The following is a 19164-nucleotide window of genomic DNA, read 5'->3' as shown; positions in this document are numbered from 1 at the left end:
TTATTCTCTGCCTCTCAGTAGAGAGTGGCTGAGTCTGGCAGAATGCCAGTTCAGGACTCTGGCGGAAACAGAGTCCTCTGAATTTTAAGTTCCCCAGGCCCACCTATGGACTATCCGGGTGGTGCTAGTGGTAAAGAATCCATATGCCAATGCAGGAGACGTGGGTTTGATCCCTGGGTTAGGAAGATCCCCTGGAGAAGGAAATGGCAACACAGTCCAGTATTCTTGCCTGGAGAATCCCATGGACCGAGGAGCCTGGTGGGCTTATAGTCCGTGGGGTCACAGAGAGTCGGACACGACTGAGCGAACGAGCATGCTCATAGAGGCCCACTTACAGAGGCCTCCTTGATAGAATGGTTCTTGTTCCATGGAACCGTCTGTCTTGGTTAGTACTATTGAGCTGGAAGAGACTGGAGCCACAGAAAATATGAAGAAAACCATCCTTAAGCAGAATTCATGGTGAGTCGTATGAGTTGTAAATTCTGTCTCCACCTTTGCCATGAATCCGCCAGGCGACCTTGAATCAGTTTTCAACTCTTCTGCATCCAGATGTTTGCCTCTGGGCCAGCGTTCTCCATACTGAGGTGGGAGGGGGTGCACCGTGTTTCCCCAGAACCCAACTGGAACATGTGGTCTAGAGGCATATTTTTCTAACATACATTTATTTTTAAAAGGACTGTTGCCCACTGATTTGAGGCATTTGGTAGCTAGTTTCAGCCATGACACTTTGAGGATTAGGGCCTGAGAGGAGTAGAGACCTTGACGTTGGGAATGTCCAAGAAAATCCTATGTATGATTCTATAATCTGCATGGAAGTTATCAGGACGCTTCATTGATCACAGGTGAGGAGTCCTGGGATCATGCCGGATGCAGAGGGCACTGGTTCGTGTTCTCATTCATCCATTGGGACAGTCGTTGAGTACTTGCTGGGTGCAGGTGCTGACTAAGTGCTGACACTGTGCCAGGGGCCTGGGGGATCCAGATGAGTAGACGGCTTGTTCAGGGTGATAGGTGCCAAGACAGGGGGAGGGGATGGGGGGGCGCCCAGATGAGGTGGGCAGAGGAGGCTCCATGTGAAGACTGAGTCTCGGAAGGAGGGTGTCAGGGTACACGAGGACTCAGGGCCCAGGAAGCAGCCTGTGGGGGCCGGATATGTCCGGTCTGGGGAGCGGGAGAGCCCAGCTTCCTTAAACAGCTTGAACTTCACCTGCAAAGTGGTGGAGGATCCTTTGAAGGTTCTAAGGTCCCATAATGGGTTTCGCACTAGAAAGTTTTGACGCTGGTTCCACTCTGGAAGGGGGCTTCCCTGGTGGCTCAGATGATAAAGAATCCTCCTGCAATGCAAGAGATCCAGGTTTGATCCCTGGGCCAGGAAGATCCCCTGGAGAAGGAAAAGGCAAGCCACTTCAGTATTCTTGTCTGGAGAACCCCATGGACAGAGGAACCTGGTGGACCACAGTTCGTGGGGTCACAGAGTCAGACACAACTGAGCATGCACACAGCATGCAGCCAGGTTTGTAGTAGAGCAAAGTAAAAACTCTCCAAGTATTGTATTAGCGTCTTATTAATGAGTTCTATTTATGGGTTTTCTCTACTAAGCCTTTACCTTAAATCTTCTCTCTCCCAAAATAATCTTGGCCTTATTTTAAAGACAGTTTCATTAAGGAATCCTCATAGCTCCTGTGCTTTGGAACAGCTCTCGTGGTTCCTGGAAACCCAACTTATGTCTAATAATTTTAGGAAACTGATTTTATGTCTCCTAGTTTTGATTTCTGATTATAGATGGAGAACAATACTGTGATCCTCTTGGAATGTTGCCCAAGAAGCAACCAAAATATAGAAAAAATGGGCTTTCTGAAAATATGCAAAGAATCATAATAACACTTTAGTAAAGCATTGTTGTGGTAGTTGATTTTAGTATCTTCAGTTATATTCAAATTCCTGTATCATGTTATGGAATTGTTATTTGAAGATCTTTCTTTTTTAGTTTTCTCTGCTCCTTCTGAACTGATGTATGCCCTTTCTTACTTTGATATTCCTGTAAAGTTCACTTTTTCTGCAAACAACAATTTCTGGAACTAACATTGCTGGCTAGACCAGCGGGCTGGCTTTCATTCCTTCTCTGCCCTGATGCACACTCTGTCCACTGCAGTATTGACTCAGAGTCTGCAGGCTTAGTGCTAATGTCGATTGTGTCTGTTTACAAAAAGGGATTTGCTTGGGCCTCATTTCCCTCTGGGGAGGAAGGAGACGATTACTGACATTTGTTTATCAGTCTGAGTGTGATCATTATGGAGCATGAAAAATACAAACAAAAGGGCAAGCTCTCTGACATCCAGGGCTCAAGATCTCAGATGAAAAATTCCAAATACCATAGCAAATAGCTAAGCTGAAGTGAGACAGAGATGGTGGAACAGATAACCTGGAAGAGGGAATGGAAAAAGTGATTTGACAGGATGATAGCGTTTTATTTCAGGTTCTTATAAATCATGACCTTCAGGAAGAGACAGAGGTCTGTGCCAGGCACATCGAAGCTCTGGTCTAACAGGATTGCTGCCTCTGAATCAGAGGGTAACTGGGAAAACCATGGAAAATACTAAAACGTTAACATTCACCAAGGAAACAGGACACAGTGCCCAGTCTTCAGGAAGGACTGTGGGCCTCTAAGTTGGCCAACAGGAGTTAAACCATTTTCCTGTTGCACCAGTGTGCTGCGTGTATGCTAAGTTGCTTTGGTTGTGTCTGACTTTTTGTGACCCCCTGGCCATAGCCTACCAGGCTCCTCTGTCCATGGGATGCTCAGGCAAGAGTACTGGAGTGGGTTGTCATGCCTTCCTCTAAATCGAACACACATCTCTTCTATCTCTTGCGTTAGCAGGAGGGTTCTTTACCCCTATCACTACTCGGGAAGCCCAACATCTCGTCATATTAGAAGTAGTAGCAGGGACCAGAGAGGCCGCCCCTGGGGCAGTGCTTTTCCAGAATAAATATGAAGCCCACTGCAGTGGGGCTTCTGCTTGGCCCCCACTGTGGGGCCTTTGCTCACAGCACACATGTGGCCGTGGACTTACATGTGCAGATGAGTTTGTACAGACGTTACTTCTCAGGCCTTCTCCCCCTTCTCCAGTTTTGAGTCCTGAACTCACTTTGCCTTCAAAACCTGGCCCAAGGCTCGCTCTTCTGCGAAGCGTTTCTTCTTCTCATCAGTGTGGATATAACTTTTCCCAAAAGCCCCATGCACCGCTGTCTGTTTCTAGGGAGACGTTCGTTTGCTGTCCTATATTTATTTACACTCTTGTCTCTCCCACTGGATTCTGACTTATTTGAACTCACAGCCTGTATCTTCTCCCTTCTGTTCTCAATGTCCTGCGAAGCACACAGCACAAGAGTACGCTCCCAGGAGATGTTTGCCTGGGGAATAAATTAGTTCTAAATAAAGCAGAAGGATTGGGGCCCTCGTATAGCAGATCATGTTGAGTCAGCACGTGGTTTTTCAGCTCCGCCCGTGAGGAGGGTGGGCATGCATTCTGAGAAGCCTGTCATCAGGATTGGAAGGTTCTCTGCCACTGATGAGCCTGGCTGTGGCCTTACCCCTTGGCAGCTGGCAGAGCCAACAGTATCTTCCCAGGGATCACACTTGGGGAAATTCCCAGAACAGGCTTTGCCCTCCCCCCCGGGCACACATCTTACCTTCATGCCTCCCCGATCACTACTTCCACCATCCTCCTCTTTCTGGCTGTTCACACCTTCACATGTGGGGTCCTGCAAGGTCCACCCAGCTGCCTGCTCTGCTGTCAGCATCCCTGCTTCCTAGCGATGCTGCTTCCAGGAGTGCTGGGCTCCTGTCCACTCCCCATTAGGTTCTTCCCTCACCTCTTCTCTGGAAAGCTGCCCGTCGGTCAGTATGGCCAAAGACAACAACTTATTTATAACATCGTCAAGCATATTTTTAAAAAAAACCTCTTATCAGCTTCAACAACCTCAGATATGCAGATGATACCACTCTGATGACAGAAAGTGAAAAGAGCCTCTTAATGAAAATGAAAGAGGAGAGTGAAAAAACTGGGTTAAAACTCAACATTCAAGAAACTAAGATCACAGCATCTGGTCCCATCACTTCATGGCAAATAGATGGAGAAAAAGCGACAGGCTGTTTTTCTCTTGGGCTCAAATATCACTGTGGATGGTGACTGCAGCCAAGAAATTAAAAGACGATTGCTCCTTGGAAGAAAGGTATGACAAACCTAAACAGAGTATTAAAAAGCAGAGACATCACTTTGCTGACAAAGATCCATATAGTCAAAGCTATGGTGTTTTACAGTAGTTGTGTGTGGATGTGAGAGCTGGACCATAAAGAAGGCTGAGCACTGAAGAACTGATGGCTTCGAATTGTGGTGCTGGAGAAGACTCTTGAGAGTCCCTTGGACTATAAGGAGAACAAACCAGTCAATATTAAAGGAAAGCAACCTTGATTATTCATTGCAAGGACTGATGCTGAAGCTGGAGCTCTAATACTTTGGCCAAATTGAAGGCAAAAGAAGAAGGGAGCAGAGGATGAGATGGTTATATCGCATCACCGACTCAATGGACATGAGTCCGAGCAAACTCGAGGAGATAGTGAAGGACAGGGAAGCCTGGTGTGTTGCAGGCTATGGGGTTGCAAGAAGTTGGACATGAGTGAGTGTGCATGCGTGCATGAGCACGCACACACACACACACACACACACACACACACACACACACACACACAGTGTGGAGTTCAAACACTTCTTTTTTAAAACAAGAAAATGGAGGCTGGAAATGTCCCATGACCAGTGACTGTGAGGCTAAGGAGAGGGCATCCCACCTGGGACACCCGCTTCTCCATTGCTGACCATTTGCTCTCCGTTGCCTGGCCATTATTTCAGAATAAGAGTTTTCCATTCCTAAAAGGCTTTGTGTTGTAATCCCTCAATAACCCTCTGTTTTCATTTCTGTTTCTTTGATCCCTAATGAGGTTCATCATTTTCCTGCCAACGAGCTGAAAATCTTTAGAAGTGGAGGCCCTGTTCTTGCTTTAGTGGCCGCAGCGATGAGGGCGGGGGATTGGCCAGTGTCTGCCATGTGGGCTGACTGTGACCAGACAGCAGAGCTGTTGGAGAGGAGGAGGCCGGGTGGCCATGGACCTGACCTTGACTTTCACACTGCGACACTGAGACCCACAGGCACCCAGTGACTTTTCAGGGACCAGGGCTGTGACTGGGAACTCCAGACCCTTGACACTGTGTCTGTCTTCTTGAAGGACTGTATTTCTAAACAGGAGCATCAGTTGCATAGGCTTTAAAAGTAAACATATTTTAGGAGGTGAAGCTGGCTGCTCTGTGCCCCAGGACACATTTAGAAGCGTCTGCCATCAATCAGTCCCTGGAATCATCTTACTTCTGTCACTTTTCCATAAATTGAGTGCTTCCTTGTAGATTACTGAGGCTTCCTGTATGTTAAGGACCCTTGTCGTGTATTAATTCCGTGCTGCAAAGTCTCAGAATCACAAACGAGGCTGAATTTCATTGCCTTATCTTGGTTAATTACTAATGTACATTTTGTTCTCAGAGACTTGCCCTTGGTTGCTTTTAATTTATTCCTTCCCTGTGCGCCCTCACCACTACCCAGCTGTTCTTCTGTCTCTTCATTCGTTCTTTTGTCTGTTCTTGGCCCAGGGCATGCTGAGCAGGTACTCTGTAAATAATTGACCAGGAGCACGTATGTATTTGGAATTTTCAGGGATGAAGCTGAAGAGCATGGTGCTCTTGCAGATCAAGGAGATGCTAAAGATGAATGGTTTCCGGGAGCAGATGCTCTGAGCGTACATTCCTGCTGGAACACTAACGTGTCTTTTCAGTCCGCTTAGAATTTAGTCTAAAGCCCATCAGAGGTGCAGGTCCTCTGTGACTGACCCTGGGACCCTCACTGACTCCCCGCCTGCCTCCTGCTCCTGGCTGCGCCCCCAGCGCATGGCTTCCCTGACGATTTTCAGACACTCTGGCCTCTGTCGGGACGCTGTGTGCTCACAGGGTTGGTTCCTACTTCCGGCATCTGAAAGTGCACTCCTGGCTCACCCTCTAAGCCCTTAGTCTCCATGTTTCGTCACTGAATATGTGATATGTGTGTTATCTGCCCGCTGACTAGATTGCAGGCTCCACAAGACAGGCATCGTTTTGTTTTGTTTTTTGGCTGCACTGTGCAGCTGGCAGGATCTTGGTTCCCTGACCAGGGATCGAACCCGTGCCCCCACTGCAGTGGAAGCTCAGAGTTCTAACCACTGGACCATCAGGAAGTCCCCAGGCATTGTTTTTTTAAAAATTAATTTTTATTGGAGCATAGTTGCTTTACATTCTGGTATTAATTTCTGTTGTACAGCAAAGTGAATCGGCTATACATATATCCCCTCTTTTTTGGGGATTTCCTTCCCATTTAGATCACCCCAGGACATGGAGTAGAGTTCCCTGCGCTATACAGGAGGGTCTCATTAGTTATCTGTTTTATACATAGCGGTGTAGCTGTGTCAATCCCAGTCTCCCAGTTCATCCCACTCTCCTTTTCCCACACGCACCTCCCCACCTTGGTATCCATAAGTTTGTTTTCTATATCTGTGTCTGTATTTTGGGTTTTGTTCACTGTTTCTAATACAGAAAACCAGTATTTGTGAAATGAATAATTGGGATTGTCTGAGACTCTATTGCGAGGATTAAGATTCCTATTAAAGCTCAGAGTTTTGCAGCTGCACATTAGGGCTGCAAGGGTGCTGGCAACACGCAAGTAGTAAAATCCTGAGATTTCCCTCACTGGGTCTGTCTGTGTGGCCCTTTCCCCCAGCCCCGCCCCCAGCCCAAGCCCATTTTATCTTTCTAGATTTCACACGAAGGTCTCTGAAAGACTCCAGGGCAGATCCGGACACCAGACTCGGAAGGTGAGAGCCCTGTGGGCTCCTCTCATGACCCAGCATCCGGCGACAGCAAGACGAGATGTGCATGCACTTCTAGGCAGCTCTGCTGTCAACGTGCTCATCTGCTTGACAGGCAGCTGAGGATCTATCTTTCTCTCCCCCAGGCCCTCTCCAAATGGGCTGATTCTAACCCCCTCAGGGCCCGTTCCTGCCATCCTTTGGTTAGCTTGTCACATCACAAGACGTACATGGCCCAGGAGAAGCCCGAACTGTCCATAATTCTTGCAGAATGACTAACTGCATTAATATTTAAGGTTAATCTCCAAATGGTTTCCTATCCCTTTACTCCTTTCTTTTATTCATGGGAGATGCTCACAGCAGCCCTTCTTCTTTTAGGGTTGAAAGCATTGAGACAGGCACATGTCAAAGGCCTTGACTTGGTCCTTGTGACCTGTGATTCTTCTCATCATGGGAGGTCTGGGGTCTCTCCTGCTCTGGTCTGTCACCAGGCTTAAAACTTGGGCCACCTTGGGGGACTGTTTTGAAAACTTGTTTCCAAATTAAGTGATGTCATTTATCAGCAATTTAATTACAAAGTGAAAGCACTTCATTGCTTTCCTCTTGTCTGAAGACCCCATCTTTGCCCCTGGGACCTTTTGTCCTCAGTTTTACAGAATTCATTGCTGTTTCTGGAGGCAGGTTATGATTTCGGTTTCCCTAAGTTAGGCTGAATGTGGCATTTCCATCCATCCTTAGCCTGATGGTATAACAGGGTCTCCAGCTTCTGGGACGCTGTGCCCTGACCACACAGTGAGGTACCCCCCCCAGCCCCCGCCCCTGGTGCTTGGCCCCGGGTCCTCCTGCCTTCTTGGTCTGGGCAGAATTCATCACAGTCTAATGCCACGATCTTGGCAAAGTTAGGCTGACGTTCAGTTTTTTTTGTCTATAAGATGGGATGGTTGTATTACACCCGAGAATTCATTCATCAGCAGATACATGGGTTTCGATCTTCATGGACACTGCTTAACTCTTGTTTAAAAACATTTTTTCGATGTATAGTTGATTTACAATGTTGCAGTAGTTTCAGGTATACAGCAAAGCATCTCAGTAATACATGCATATATCCACTTCTTTTTAATTCTTTCCCCATGTAGGTCATTGCAGAGTATTAAGTACGGCCCCCTGTGCTAGACGGTAGGTCCTTATTATCTGTTTTACGTATAGTAGTGGATAACTCTTCATTGATTGATTCATTTATTCATCGACTCACTTTCGAGTTTGTTTCTGGGCAGAATTTGAGACAGCTGGGTAATAGCATTTGCCTTTACAGGCTTCCCTGGTGGCTCAGACGGTAAAGCGTCTGCCTGCAATGCGGGAGACCTGGGTTTGATCCCTGAGTTGGGAAGATCCCCTGGAGAAGGAAATGGCAACCCACTCTAGTACTCTTGCCTGGAAAATCCCATGGACTGAGGAGCCTGGCGGGCTACAGTCCATGAGGTCACAAAGAGTCAAACACGACTGAGGGACTTCACTTTCACTTTCACAGCATACAAAGCACTTTCACCAAAATGATCCTTCTTGGTTATCATCACATTTCTGTGAGGCAGGTCATTTAGATATGAGGCTCAGATGGTAAAGAATTTGCCTGCAAAGCAGAAGACCTGAGTTCAGTCCTTGGGTTGACAAGGTCCTCTGGAGAAGGGAATGGCAGCTCCAGTATTCTTGCCTGGAAGATCCCATGGACAGAGGAACCTGGCAGGCTACAGTCCATGGGATCGAAAAGAGTCGGACACGACTGAGCAACCAACACTAACTATAGAAGCCCCTTCCAATAACCCAAATTTGATAGTTTAATAGTCCAGTCATCCTGTCATTCAGTTGTATAATGATTCCATGTCAGCAATTCTCAGACTTCAGTGGCTATAAATGAGGAGTCTGTTTAGAGAGGAGATTTCTGACTCGCTGTTTGGGGTGGAGCCCAAGAATCTCCATCGTAACAAGGAATCATAGCTGTTCTGATCAGGGGGCTATTGGCTGCACTTTGAGAAACACCGTGTCTCCGATGAGGGTGCCAGACACAGCATGAATGCTCATCCAATGCTGATTGACTTAATGTATGGACAACCGATCTCAAGTCACTATTAACCGTAGAAACAGAACTAAAATTTCTAAGTAGAGATGGACAGGTGACAGTGTGTTCTAAGTAGAGATGGACAGGTGACAGTGTGTTCAGTGACATCAGCCCCTTGACCCTAGAGAGGTGACCTCTCATCCTACTGAACTGCTGGCACCCCTCGGGGCTGTGGTCCAGCCTCTTACTTGTAGATCCTTCATCTGAAGCACACAGAAATACCGGGGTGCCTGTCTACAAGGTTTGTGTGAGGATTGGCTCAGATACGCCTGTCAAAGCACTTCATACGTGATCATGTGAGCATGTGTGTTGTATGGTCCCATCCTCATTATCATGTGGGCCATCACCTCCATCCCAGCTATTGATTTTGGTCCTTCCTTATATGAGAGTGAAGGGGGCAAGGATCCTGAGTCAGATCCTTCTTCTAGCTCTTCTTGTGTGAACTGAATACATTGCTGAACTTTTGTGATTCCCCCGTGGTCTCATCATTCAAACTGAGGTAACAGTATTCACCCTCTATGTGCGTGTATGTGCGTGAGTGTGTGCATGTTTAGCCATCAGTCATGTCCCTCTCTTTGTGACCCCACAGACTGTAACCCACCAGTCTCTTCTGCCCATGGGATTTCCCAGGCAAGAATACTGGTGTGGGTTGCCATTTCCTATTCCAGGGGATCTTTCCGACCCAGGAATTGAAGCTGCATCTCCTGCGGCTCCTACATTGCAGGCAGATTCCTGACCACTGAGTCCCTGGGAAGCCCCTATTCACCCTGCTAGGATTTTGTCTTGTGGCTCAGCTGGTAAAGAATCTGCCTGCAATGCAGAAGACCGGGGTTCCATTCCTGGGTTGGGAAGATCCCCTGGAGAAGGAAAAGGCTACCTACTCCAGTATGCTGGCCTGGATAATTCCATGGACTGTGTAGTCCATGGGGTCGCAAAGGGTCAGACACGACTGAGTGACTTTCACTTTCAGGATTTTGTAAAGTTGAAATCAAATGACATACAAAGTGCCTGGCATGCAGCAGGCCTTCTCCAAAAGTAAGCTTGCCTCCCTTCCCTGCCAGTAACCTGGCTCCACTGATCTTATCCTCCTCCATCATGGGGTAGGGCTGAGGGGGAAACACGGACCCCTACAGCATCCAAATCACAAAAATTCCATGAAGTTTAACTGATACCCGAGGGACTTCTCACCAGGGCTCTCTGAATTTCCGTAGCAGGACTAGCTGTGACTCAGAGAGACAATAGTCTATGGGAACCATCAGGAAGTTTGTTTTCTTCCATCAACCACAGTGTATTTAGTACAAGCATTGGTCCTGTGCAGGCTTCTAGAGAATTGTAAGACTTAATCACTTGCTTTAGGGAGCTTATATTTAACTTATATTTATATTATATAAATATAATAACATATTTATAAGCTTAAAATGGGAGATTCTACAAGAGCAAAATACAGTCAGGAGCTATGATGAGAAATAATGTAAATAAATGATAATAGCTGTAGCTGACTCTCCACTTATGGTTCTTAACAGTCCTGACTAAGGGCGATCTTGGCCAGGATTCTCCTGACAGTTGATAGGAGCAAAGAACTGATGCAGATGTGTGAGCAGTCCTAGAAAGCATCATCAGAGATAACTCGTGGAGTGTGTGTGTGCACGCAGTGGCCCAGAGACTAAGTCATCTCCCAGGATTCTGGAGTTTTCTATTGAAGGGTTTGCAGAAAAACCACCAGAGAAACAGCCTTCAGACTGAAGCTTGAGCGCATCTCCAAACTTGACTCATTTGGAGAATGGGAAGAGGGCCAAAGGGGATTCATCCTTGCGACCCTTTGGAAAGAACCACTTTAGGATGAATTGCCTGGAAGCGGGTTGCCTCAGGCAGGACCCCAGCTGGGGTGAGTGTCAATCAGTTCAGTTCAATTCAGTTGCTCAGTTGTATCCAACTCTTTGCAACCCCATGGACTACAGTACGCTAGGCTTCCCTGTCCTTCACCAACTCCTGGAGTTTACTCAAACTCATGTCCATTGAGTCAGTGATGCCATCCAACCATCTCATCCTCTGTCATCCCCTTCTCCTCCTGCCTTCAATCTTTCTCAGCATCAGGGTCTTTTCAAATGAGTCAGCTCTTCACATCAGGTGACCAAAGTATTAGAGTTTCAGCTTCAGCATCAGTCCTTCCAATGAATATTCAGGGATGATTTCCTTTAGGATGGACTGGTTGGATCTCCTTGCAGTCCAAGAGACTCTCAAGAGTCTTCTCCAACACCACAGTTCAAAAGCATCAATTCTTCTGTACTCAGCTTTCTTTATAGTCCAACTCTCATGTTCATACATGACTACTGGAAAAACCATAGCTTTGACTAGACAGACCTTTGTTGGCAAAGTAATGTCTCTGCTTTTTAACATGCTGTTTAGGTTGGTCATAACTTTTCTTCCAAGGAGTGAGCATCTTTTAATTTCATGGCTGCAGTCACCATCTGCAGTGATTTTGGAGCCCGCCAAAATAAAGTCTGTCACTGTTTCCACTGTTTCCCCATCTATTTGCTATGAAATGATGGGACCAGATGCCATGATCTTAGTTTTCTGAATGTTGAGTTTTAAGCCAACTTTTTCACTCTCCTCTTTCACTTTCATCAAGAGGCTTTTTAGTTCTTCACTTTCTGCCATAAGGGTGGTGTCATCTGCATATCTGAGGTTACTGATATTTCTCCCAGCAATCTTGATTCCAGTTTATGCTTCATCCAGCCCAGCGTTTCTCATGATGTACTCTGCATATAAGTTAAATATGTACAGTGACAATATACAGCCTTGATGTACTCCTTTTCCTGTTGTTCCATGTCCAGTTCTAACTGTTGCTTCCTGACCTGCATACAGATTTCTCAAGAGAAAGGTCAGGCAGTCTGGTATTCCCGTCTCTTTAAGAATTTTCCAGAGTTGTAGTCCACACAGACAAAGGCTTTGGCATAGTCAATAAAGCAATCGGAGACCAGGATAAAGTGAGGTGGTGGGGCAGAGGGGTGGGCAGTTTTGCTGGAGTCAAGGCCAGGCTGCAGTGGAAAGGAGGTCTCTTTTGTTAGCATTTTACAAGTTGTTTTCTCAGAAGTGGGATGTACCAAAGATTATTACATTGAATACTAGACACACTTTAGGTGCAATGTTGTGAGTACAAGACAAAACTTAATGGGATGACTGAAATGGACTTCACAATGAATTTGTAAGTTTACATGCTTTCATGATCACAGTTGTTGATCTTAGTTAGTGTTAGTCGCTCAGTCATGAACAACCCTTTGCGACCCCATGGACTGCAGTCCACCAGGCTCCTCTGTCCATGAGATTTTCCAGGCAAAGATACTGGAGTGGGTTGCCATTTCCTTCTCCAGGGAAGTCTTCCCAATCCAGGGATCGAACCCAGGTCTCCTGCACTGCAGGCAGATTCTTTACTGACTGAGCTACAAGGGAAGCATTGATCTTAGTAGAGCTCAAATGTTAAAGGATGAATTTCAGTTTTAAGATTTAGCTGGGATAGGTAAAACCAGCTCTGTACAAATGCCTTTTATCTTTACCTTAGGTCCACAGAATGTCTCCAGGGTTATCTTGTTTAAGCTGTGCCTTCCCTGTATTTCCAAAACTTTGCTCCAAGTTCTATGTCTAATCGCGAAATAGCTCGGATTGTGTCTATTGTGTAAAGTGTGAGAAAACTCTAAAGGGACAGAGGCCTCATGTTTTTTAAGAAATGACCACCGATAAAAGAAATGCTCACATACTGAGGTCTGGGGAAGTCATTCTGGCTTACACATTAACTTGATTTTTATGCTAAGTGAAACAACTGGCTTGTGGCCTATCAAACGCTTTAATTACTAAAGAAAAGGGCACATTGACCAGAAGTAAAGAATGTCTGTGTTTAAAAATGAAAATAAAGATGAAATGCCTCCCTCCCTGGTCCTCCTTTGATGATAAGCCTTCCTTCCCAGGTGCAGAGGCCCTGCTGACTTGCTGTGCTCATGCTGATTTTTTTTTTTAATTGTTTCTCTAACTTGTTTCTGATAAGAAATAAAGCTGTGCTGAAAAGAAACCCTGCTTCTCTGGAGCAATTTCTCAGAGTCATCTGAGCATCAGGCTTGCGGGCTCGTCTTCAATTTGGTTTGAGTAAGACCATTTTCTGTTCCTATTACGGATTGTTTATTGATCATTTTTGTTGGCATAAAACGCACAGGTCAGGTTGAACTTCCCAGGGATCATTCTCTTAATGGGCTGGGGTTGCAGTGGTTCCCGGGTGCTTGCTTGTCAGTGCATTTTGTTTCTAGGGTTCCTTCAGAGTTGTGTTCCCCAGTTTGTGTCGGGGAGCATAATGACTATTCTTATGTTTGTTAACCTGTTTCTCCATAACTTACAGTTTCTCTTCTCCTTTTAAAAGAGGAGTAAACTGTATGGCCAGCTGAAAATGACACAAGGAATGGTCACTTTTTTGCCTGCACAGAACTGGCAGTACACAGCCGGGCAAGGAAAACAAAAATAGAGTTCGGTCTGTCACCATGCTCCGGCTCTGGTGCCGTCCATGCGCCGGCTCTGGTGCCGTGGAAATCCGAGATGAAGGTTGGGTGTGTGTTTACTGCTGAACTGTGCGGCCTGGCAGGGCTGACAAAGACAGCTGAAGTCCCTTGGAGGGTATTTGAATCTCTTTTTTTTTTTTTTCGCTCTTTGTCAATGTATCACCATTTTTCTGTATCACGTAGTGTCCTTCCTAAAACAGTGGTACTGAGCAATTACTGGGAGGGGATTAAAAACAGGTGCAGGACTGCAACCTTGACTTCTGATCTCAGGAAAGACAAGGCAGCATCCTCTTCTGGCTTGTGAGATGGAGGAGGGAGCTGATGATCAGTGCCTCTCCCAGCTTAAGTGTGTCTTCCTTCCTAAGATGTATCTCACAAAGTAGACATTCATTGTGTGTGTATTACATACAATACACAACACATAACACTTATCATATTAGTTACATGGTATAAACGTTTGTATTTCCTATATATAATCTATAATCTCCTATTTTGATGATAAAGCCTTTGAGTGGGCCAGAAGACCTCAACGACGTTCATTTTATATGCTTTCTCTAAAACAAATTTTAATTGACGTGTTCTAATGCAACCTTTATTTTGGGAAGAAGCCTCATGCAGTCACAACAAAATGGGAATTGATCCCCACCCCCACCCCCACCCCCACCACCCCCAAGCTCTAGAAGACAACATGAGATTATCTGAGATTCAGTTAAGCTCTAGCTTGATTGCTTCTAATTTAATAGGAGATGCTTCTGAGAAAAAAATGCTTGTAGCATTTTTATACAAGTTTGACTTTTCATTAAATTATTACTTATAGAAAAGTGCATGGTTTTTACTTTTTATTTTAATCACATGCATTAAATGTACCTTTTTAAAGTGTACAATTCACTGGGTTTTTATTACATTCAGAGTCCAATGACCATCACCAATCTAATTCCAGAACATTTCCATCAGCTCCAAAGTAACCTTGTACCCCTTAGCAGCCCCTCCTCTGAGCCCCTAGCAGTCACTTACCTGCTTTGTCTCCATGGATTTGCCTGGTTGGGACATTTCTTTTAAATCCTAGGATATGGGGCTTTTTGCACCTAGCTTCTTTGACTTAGTATAGTTTCTTTTTAAAATTTTATTTTATTATTGGAATACAAAGGCTTTATAACATTGTGTGTCTGCTGTGCAACATGAATCATTTGTTGTTGTTCATTTGCTCAGTTGTGTCCGACCCTTTGAGACCCCATGGACTGCAGCACACCAGGCTTCCCTGTCCCTCACTGTGTCCCAGCGTTTGCCCAAGTTGGTGTCCATTAAATCGGTGATGCCATCCAATCATCTCATCCTCTGTCGCCCTTTTCTCCTCCTGCCCTCAATCTTTCCCAGCTTCAGGGTCTTTTCCAGAGCTTCCCTGGTGGTTCAGATGGTAAAGAATCAGATATGTGTATACATATTTGCCTTCCCTCTTGAGCCTCCCTCCCACCTCCCCATCTCTAGGTCACTACAGAGCACCGAGGTGAACTCCCTGTGCTAGACAGCAGCTTCCTACTAGATATCTGTTTACACATGGTAATGTATATATGTCAATCCTACTCCCCCAGTTTATCTAGCCCTCTCCTTCCCCACTACCTGCCATGTCCACGGGTCCATTCTGTCTGTGTCTCTGTTCCTGGCCTGCAAATGGGTTCATCTCTACCATTTCTCTAGATTCCATATATATGTGCTGGGGCCTTCGCAGGTGGTACAGTGGTAAAGAATCCACCTGCTGATGCAGAAGATGCAGGAGACTTGGGTTTGATCCCTGGGGTGGAAAGATCTCCTGGAGAAGGAAATGGCAACCCATTCCAGTATTCTTGCCTGGAAAATTCCATGGACAGAGGAACCTTGCAGGCTAGAGTCCATGGGGTCTCAAAGAGTTGGACATGACTGAGCATGCATGCACACATGTATATGTGTTAATATATGATGCTTATTTTTCTCTTTCTGATTTACTTCACTCTGTATGACAGACTCTAGGTCCATCCACATCACTACAAATGACCCAATTTCACTCCTTTTGATGGCCGAGTAATATTCCATTGTATATTACTTCTTCAATGTACAGATCTTACTTACCCACTCATCTGTCTATGGGCACTTAGGTTGCTTCCATGTCCTAGGTATTGTAAATAGTGCTGCAGTGAACATTGGGGTAGGTGTGTCTTTTTGAATTATGGCTTTCTTAAGGTATATGCCGACTTGTGGAATTGCTGGGTCATATGGTAGCTCTATTTTTAATTTTTTAAGGAATCTCTATGCTGTTCTCCATTGTGGCTGCACCAATTTACATTCCCATCAACAATGCAAGAGGGTTCCCTATTCTCCACACCCTTGCCAACACTCATTATTTCCAGTGAAAATGTTAGTTGCTTAGTCATGTCCAACTCTTTTCCACCCCATGGATTGTGGCCCACCAGGCTCCTCTGTCCATGTAATTCTCCAGGCAAGAATACTGGAGTGGGTAACCATTCTCTTCTCCAGGGGATCTTCCCAATCCAGGGATGGGATTGAGCCCAGGTCTCCTGCACTGCAGGTGGATTCTTAACCTTCTGAGCCAGCAGGAAGCCCTGTTCCAGTTTTTTAGATAATAGCCATTCTAACAGATGTGAGGTAATACCTCATCGTGGTTTCTTAAATTGAAGTGTAGTTGATGTACAATATTATATAAGTTACATGTGAACAATAGTGATTCACAATTTTAAAGGTTACACTTTATTTATGTGCTTAGTAGCTCAGTCGTTACTCAGTAGCTGAGTCCTACTCTCTGTGACCCCAGGGACTGTAGCCTGCTGGGCTCCTCTTCCCATGGGATTCTACAGTCAAGAATACTGGATCGGATAGCCTATCCGTTCTCCAGGTAAACTTCCTGATCCAGGAATCCAACCAGGGTCTCCTGCGTTGCAGGTGGATTCTTTACCAACTGAGCTACCAGGGAAGCCTTCAATCAATTTATAGTTATTATAAAATACTGGCTATATTCCTTGTAGAATATGTCCTTGTAGCTTATTTGATACATAAATCTGTAGCTCATACACCCAGCCCCTAAATTGCCCTTTCCCCTTCCCTCTCTCCTCTGGTAACCACGAGTTTGTTCTCTTTCTTGTTATAGTCACTAGTTTGCTGTATTTTTTAGAAGCCAATAAGTGATATCATACAATATTTCTTAAGATAATGGTAATTTATTAATCCAACATTAATAAGGCATTAAAAAGAAGAGTAAACTACCCTTCCTATTTCTTCGAATCATAAAATGTTTGCATTTTTGAAAATATGAGAGCAGAAACAGAAATAAAGAAGGAAAAAAGTCATCTATGTTTTTAAAGCCCAAAGAAGATAACTACTACTAACATTTTGGTGTCTGTCCTCGTAATAAGAAATAATGAGTTTTAATTCTTTCCTTTCACTGGTTTGCTGTATTTGTATTTTTTCAGAGTCACAATCTGAAAATCTTAAATCAGTGAGTGACTCTGAGGCATTCTGTGATCCTTAGTGGATTTTTAACCTAGGATAATTAAACCTTGAAAGCAGATGAGAAGTGAGAGAAGTTCTGGGTGGGAGATTTGTAACCTAGAAAAGTCCTGTCCCATAAGTATTTAAGGAAGACTCCTACCTCTAAAAACCTTGTGTTTTCAGTAAGAGCTTTTAACTGTTATCAACTTTTGGGGATGATTTCTTTAGAAAGAGTTTCACTTTCTACAAAAAAGGTGATGAATTAGAAAACACAGTCTCTCTCAGCTTTAAACTGAGAGAGCTTTAAACTTTAAACTTTGGTAGCAAATTCAGCCTTGTTTATGCTGAGATTTTGTTTCTGTGTGACAAATTATTTATTTCACTGTAATTCTTTTATGGAAGCATAGTTTATCCACACATCAATATGGCATGGTGTGTCTCAATTTAAAAGAAGGGAGAAAATAGGCGATAAGAAAAAACAGAGGTTAGAAGTAAGAAAACCAGAGGTCAGAGAGAGAACACTTGGCTCAGCCTTCAATCAGCAAAAGCAGAAAGGAATTGTGATGTGTCCTGAGAATTAGTGTCCAGTCGTGGAGAGACTCTGCCCTGGGGCCACCGAGCTGTTTCTGATACTGAGGTGAGAATGGGATTTCTCTCGTGGGAAGCAAACTGGCGCTGTGATCAGGGACCACAGCCTCCACAGCATCCTTGAAGAAGGTGGAATGATGTGCCTGCCTGCAGCCCTCCTGGTGCTCACCACGTGCCGGGGCTGGGCAGGGACAGTCCTGGGGCAGTTCTTGCAAATGGTCCCTATTAGATGTACCTGGGGCTGCCTCAGGGTCTCCCTCCCAGGGAGCTGGTGCTACCTCTTCCCAGGAGGTGGGAGATGCTTCAGGACAGAAGTTACAGGAGACAACTCTGCTGGCTCTCCTGTGGGTGTCCCCGGTGTCTTTGTGAGGCGCTCCAGACTCAATCTGGCCACTTGGTATAAGAAAGAGCCTCTGATTTGTGCTATCACTTTCAGGGATGATGTTTGCTGCTGCCTCCGCACATCCTTGATCCATGACGGGCTTTAAAAATGTCACAGGATTCTAACTCCCTCTACTGATTTTGGGTTTTAACTAGGACATATCCCATGTATGGTTTTATTCAGTATGTGGAGTTTGAGGTCTATATATTTTCTAGATGTCAGCCGAAAGCCATCATGCTGAGAGATCTTTGCTGTCTATGGAGCTGGAGGATTAAAATCCAAGAGTCATCTTATTTATTTTTAATTGAAATTTAATTGATGTGCAGTGTTTTAATTTCTGCTGCATAGCAAAGTGATTCAGTTATACATATATATATTCTTTTAATATTCTTTTCCATTATGATTTATCACCGAGTATTGAATGAAACTCCAGTACTTTGGCCACCTCAAGCGAAGAGTTGACTCATTGGAAAAGACCCTGATGCTGGGAGGGATTGGGGGCAGGAGGAGAAGGGGACGACAGAGGATGAGATGGCTGGATGGCATCACTGACTTGATGGACGTGAGTCTGAGTGAACTCCGGGAGTTGGTGATGGACAGGGAGGCCTGGCGTGCTGCGATTCATGGGGTCGCAAAGAGTCGGACATGACTGAGCGACTGATCTGATCTGATTGAATGTAATTCCCTGTGCTCTACAGTAGGACCTTGTTGTTTGTCCCTCCTGTGTATAATAGTTTGCATCTGCTAACCCCCCAAATCCCAATACTTCCCTCCATAAGCTCTCCTCCCCCTTGGAAGGAGAGTTCTCTGTTCTCTGTGAGTCTGTTTCTGCTTCATAGATAAGTTCAATCGTGTCCTATTTTAGACATCACATCTAAGTGACATCATGAGATATTTGTGTTTTCCTGACTTAAAATGACACTCTCTAGGTATATCCACGTTTCTGCCAGTGGCCCTGTTTCATTCTTCTCCACGGCTGACCATATTCCGTTGTGTCTATGTGCCACATGTTTATCCGTTCATCTGTTGATGGGCATTTACGTTGTCTCCATGTCCTGGCTGTTGCAAATAGTGCTGCTGTGAACATGGAGGTGAGGTATCTTTTGGGATTATAGTTTTGTCT

At 45.1% G+C, this 19164-nt stretch overlaps 1 protein-coding gene across 3 annotated transcripts in view; it reads left to right on the top strand.

Moving 5' to 3' along the window:
* The window catches only part of LOC133258395 (phospholipid-transporting ATPase IB), a 492425-nt gene that overhangs the window by 22115 nt on the left and 451146 nt on the right, over positions 1-19164 (top strand). The window contains exon 1 of one of the 3 annotated variants that reach the window (XM_061434935.1): positions 13088-13190. The exons of the other annotated variants lie outside the window; for them this stretch is intronic. The gene's annotated coding sequence lies outside the window, so the exon portion shown is untranslated. Of the gene's footprint in view, positions 1-13087; positions 13191-19164 lie in introns of those variants that run through there. 3 annotated transcript variants of the gene reach the window in all.

Source organism: Bos javanicus, chromosome 12 (assembly GCF_032452875.1).
Source record: "Bos javanicus breed banteng chromosome 12, ARS-OSU_banteng_1.0, whole genome shotgun sequence".
Taxonomy (NCBI): domain Eukaryota; kingdom Metazoa; phylum Chordata; class Mammalia; order Artiodactyla; family Bovidae; genus Bos; species Bos javanicus.
Note: the sequence above shows the minus strand (reverse complement) of the source record. Positions and strands in the feature narration are given on the sequence as shown.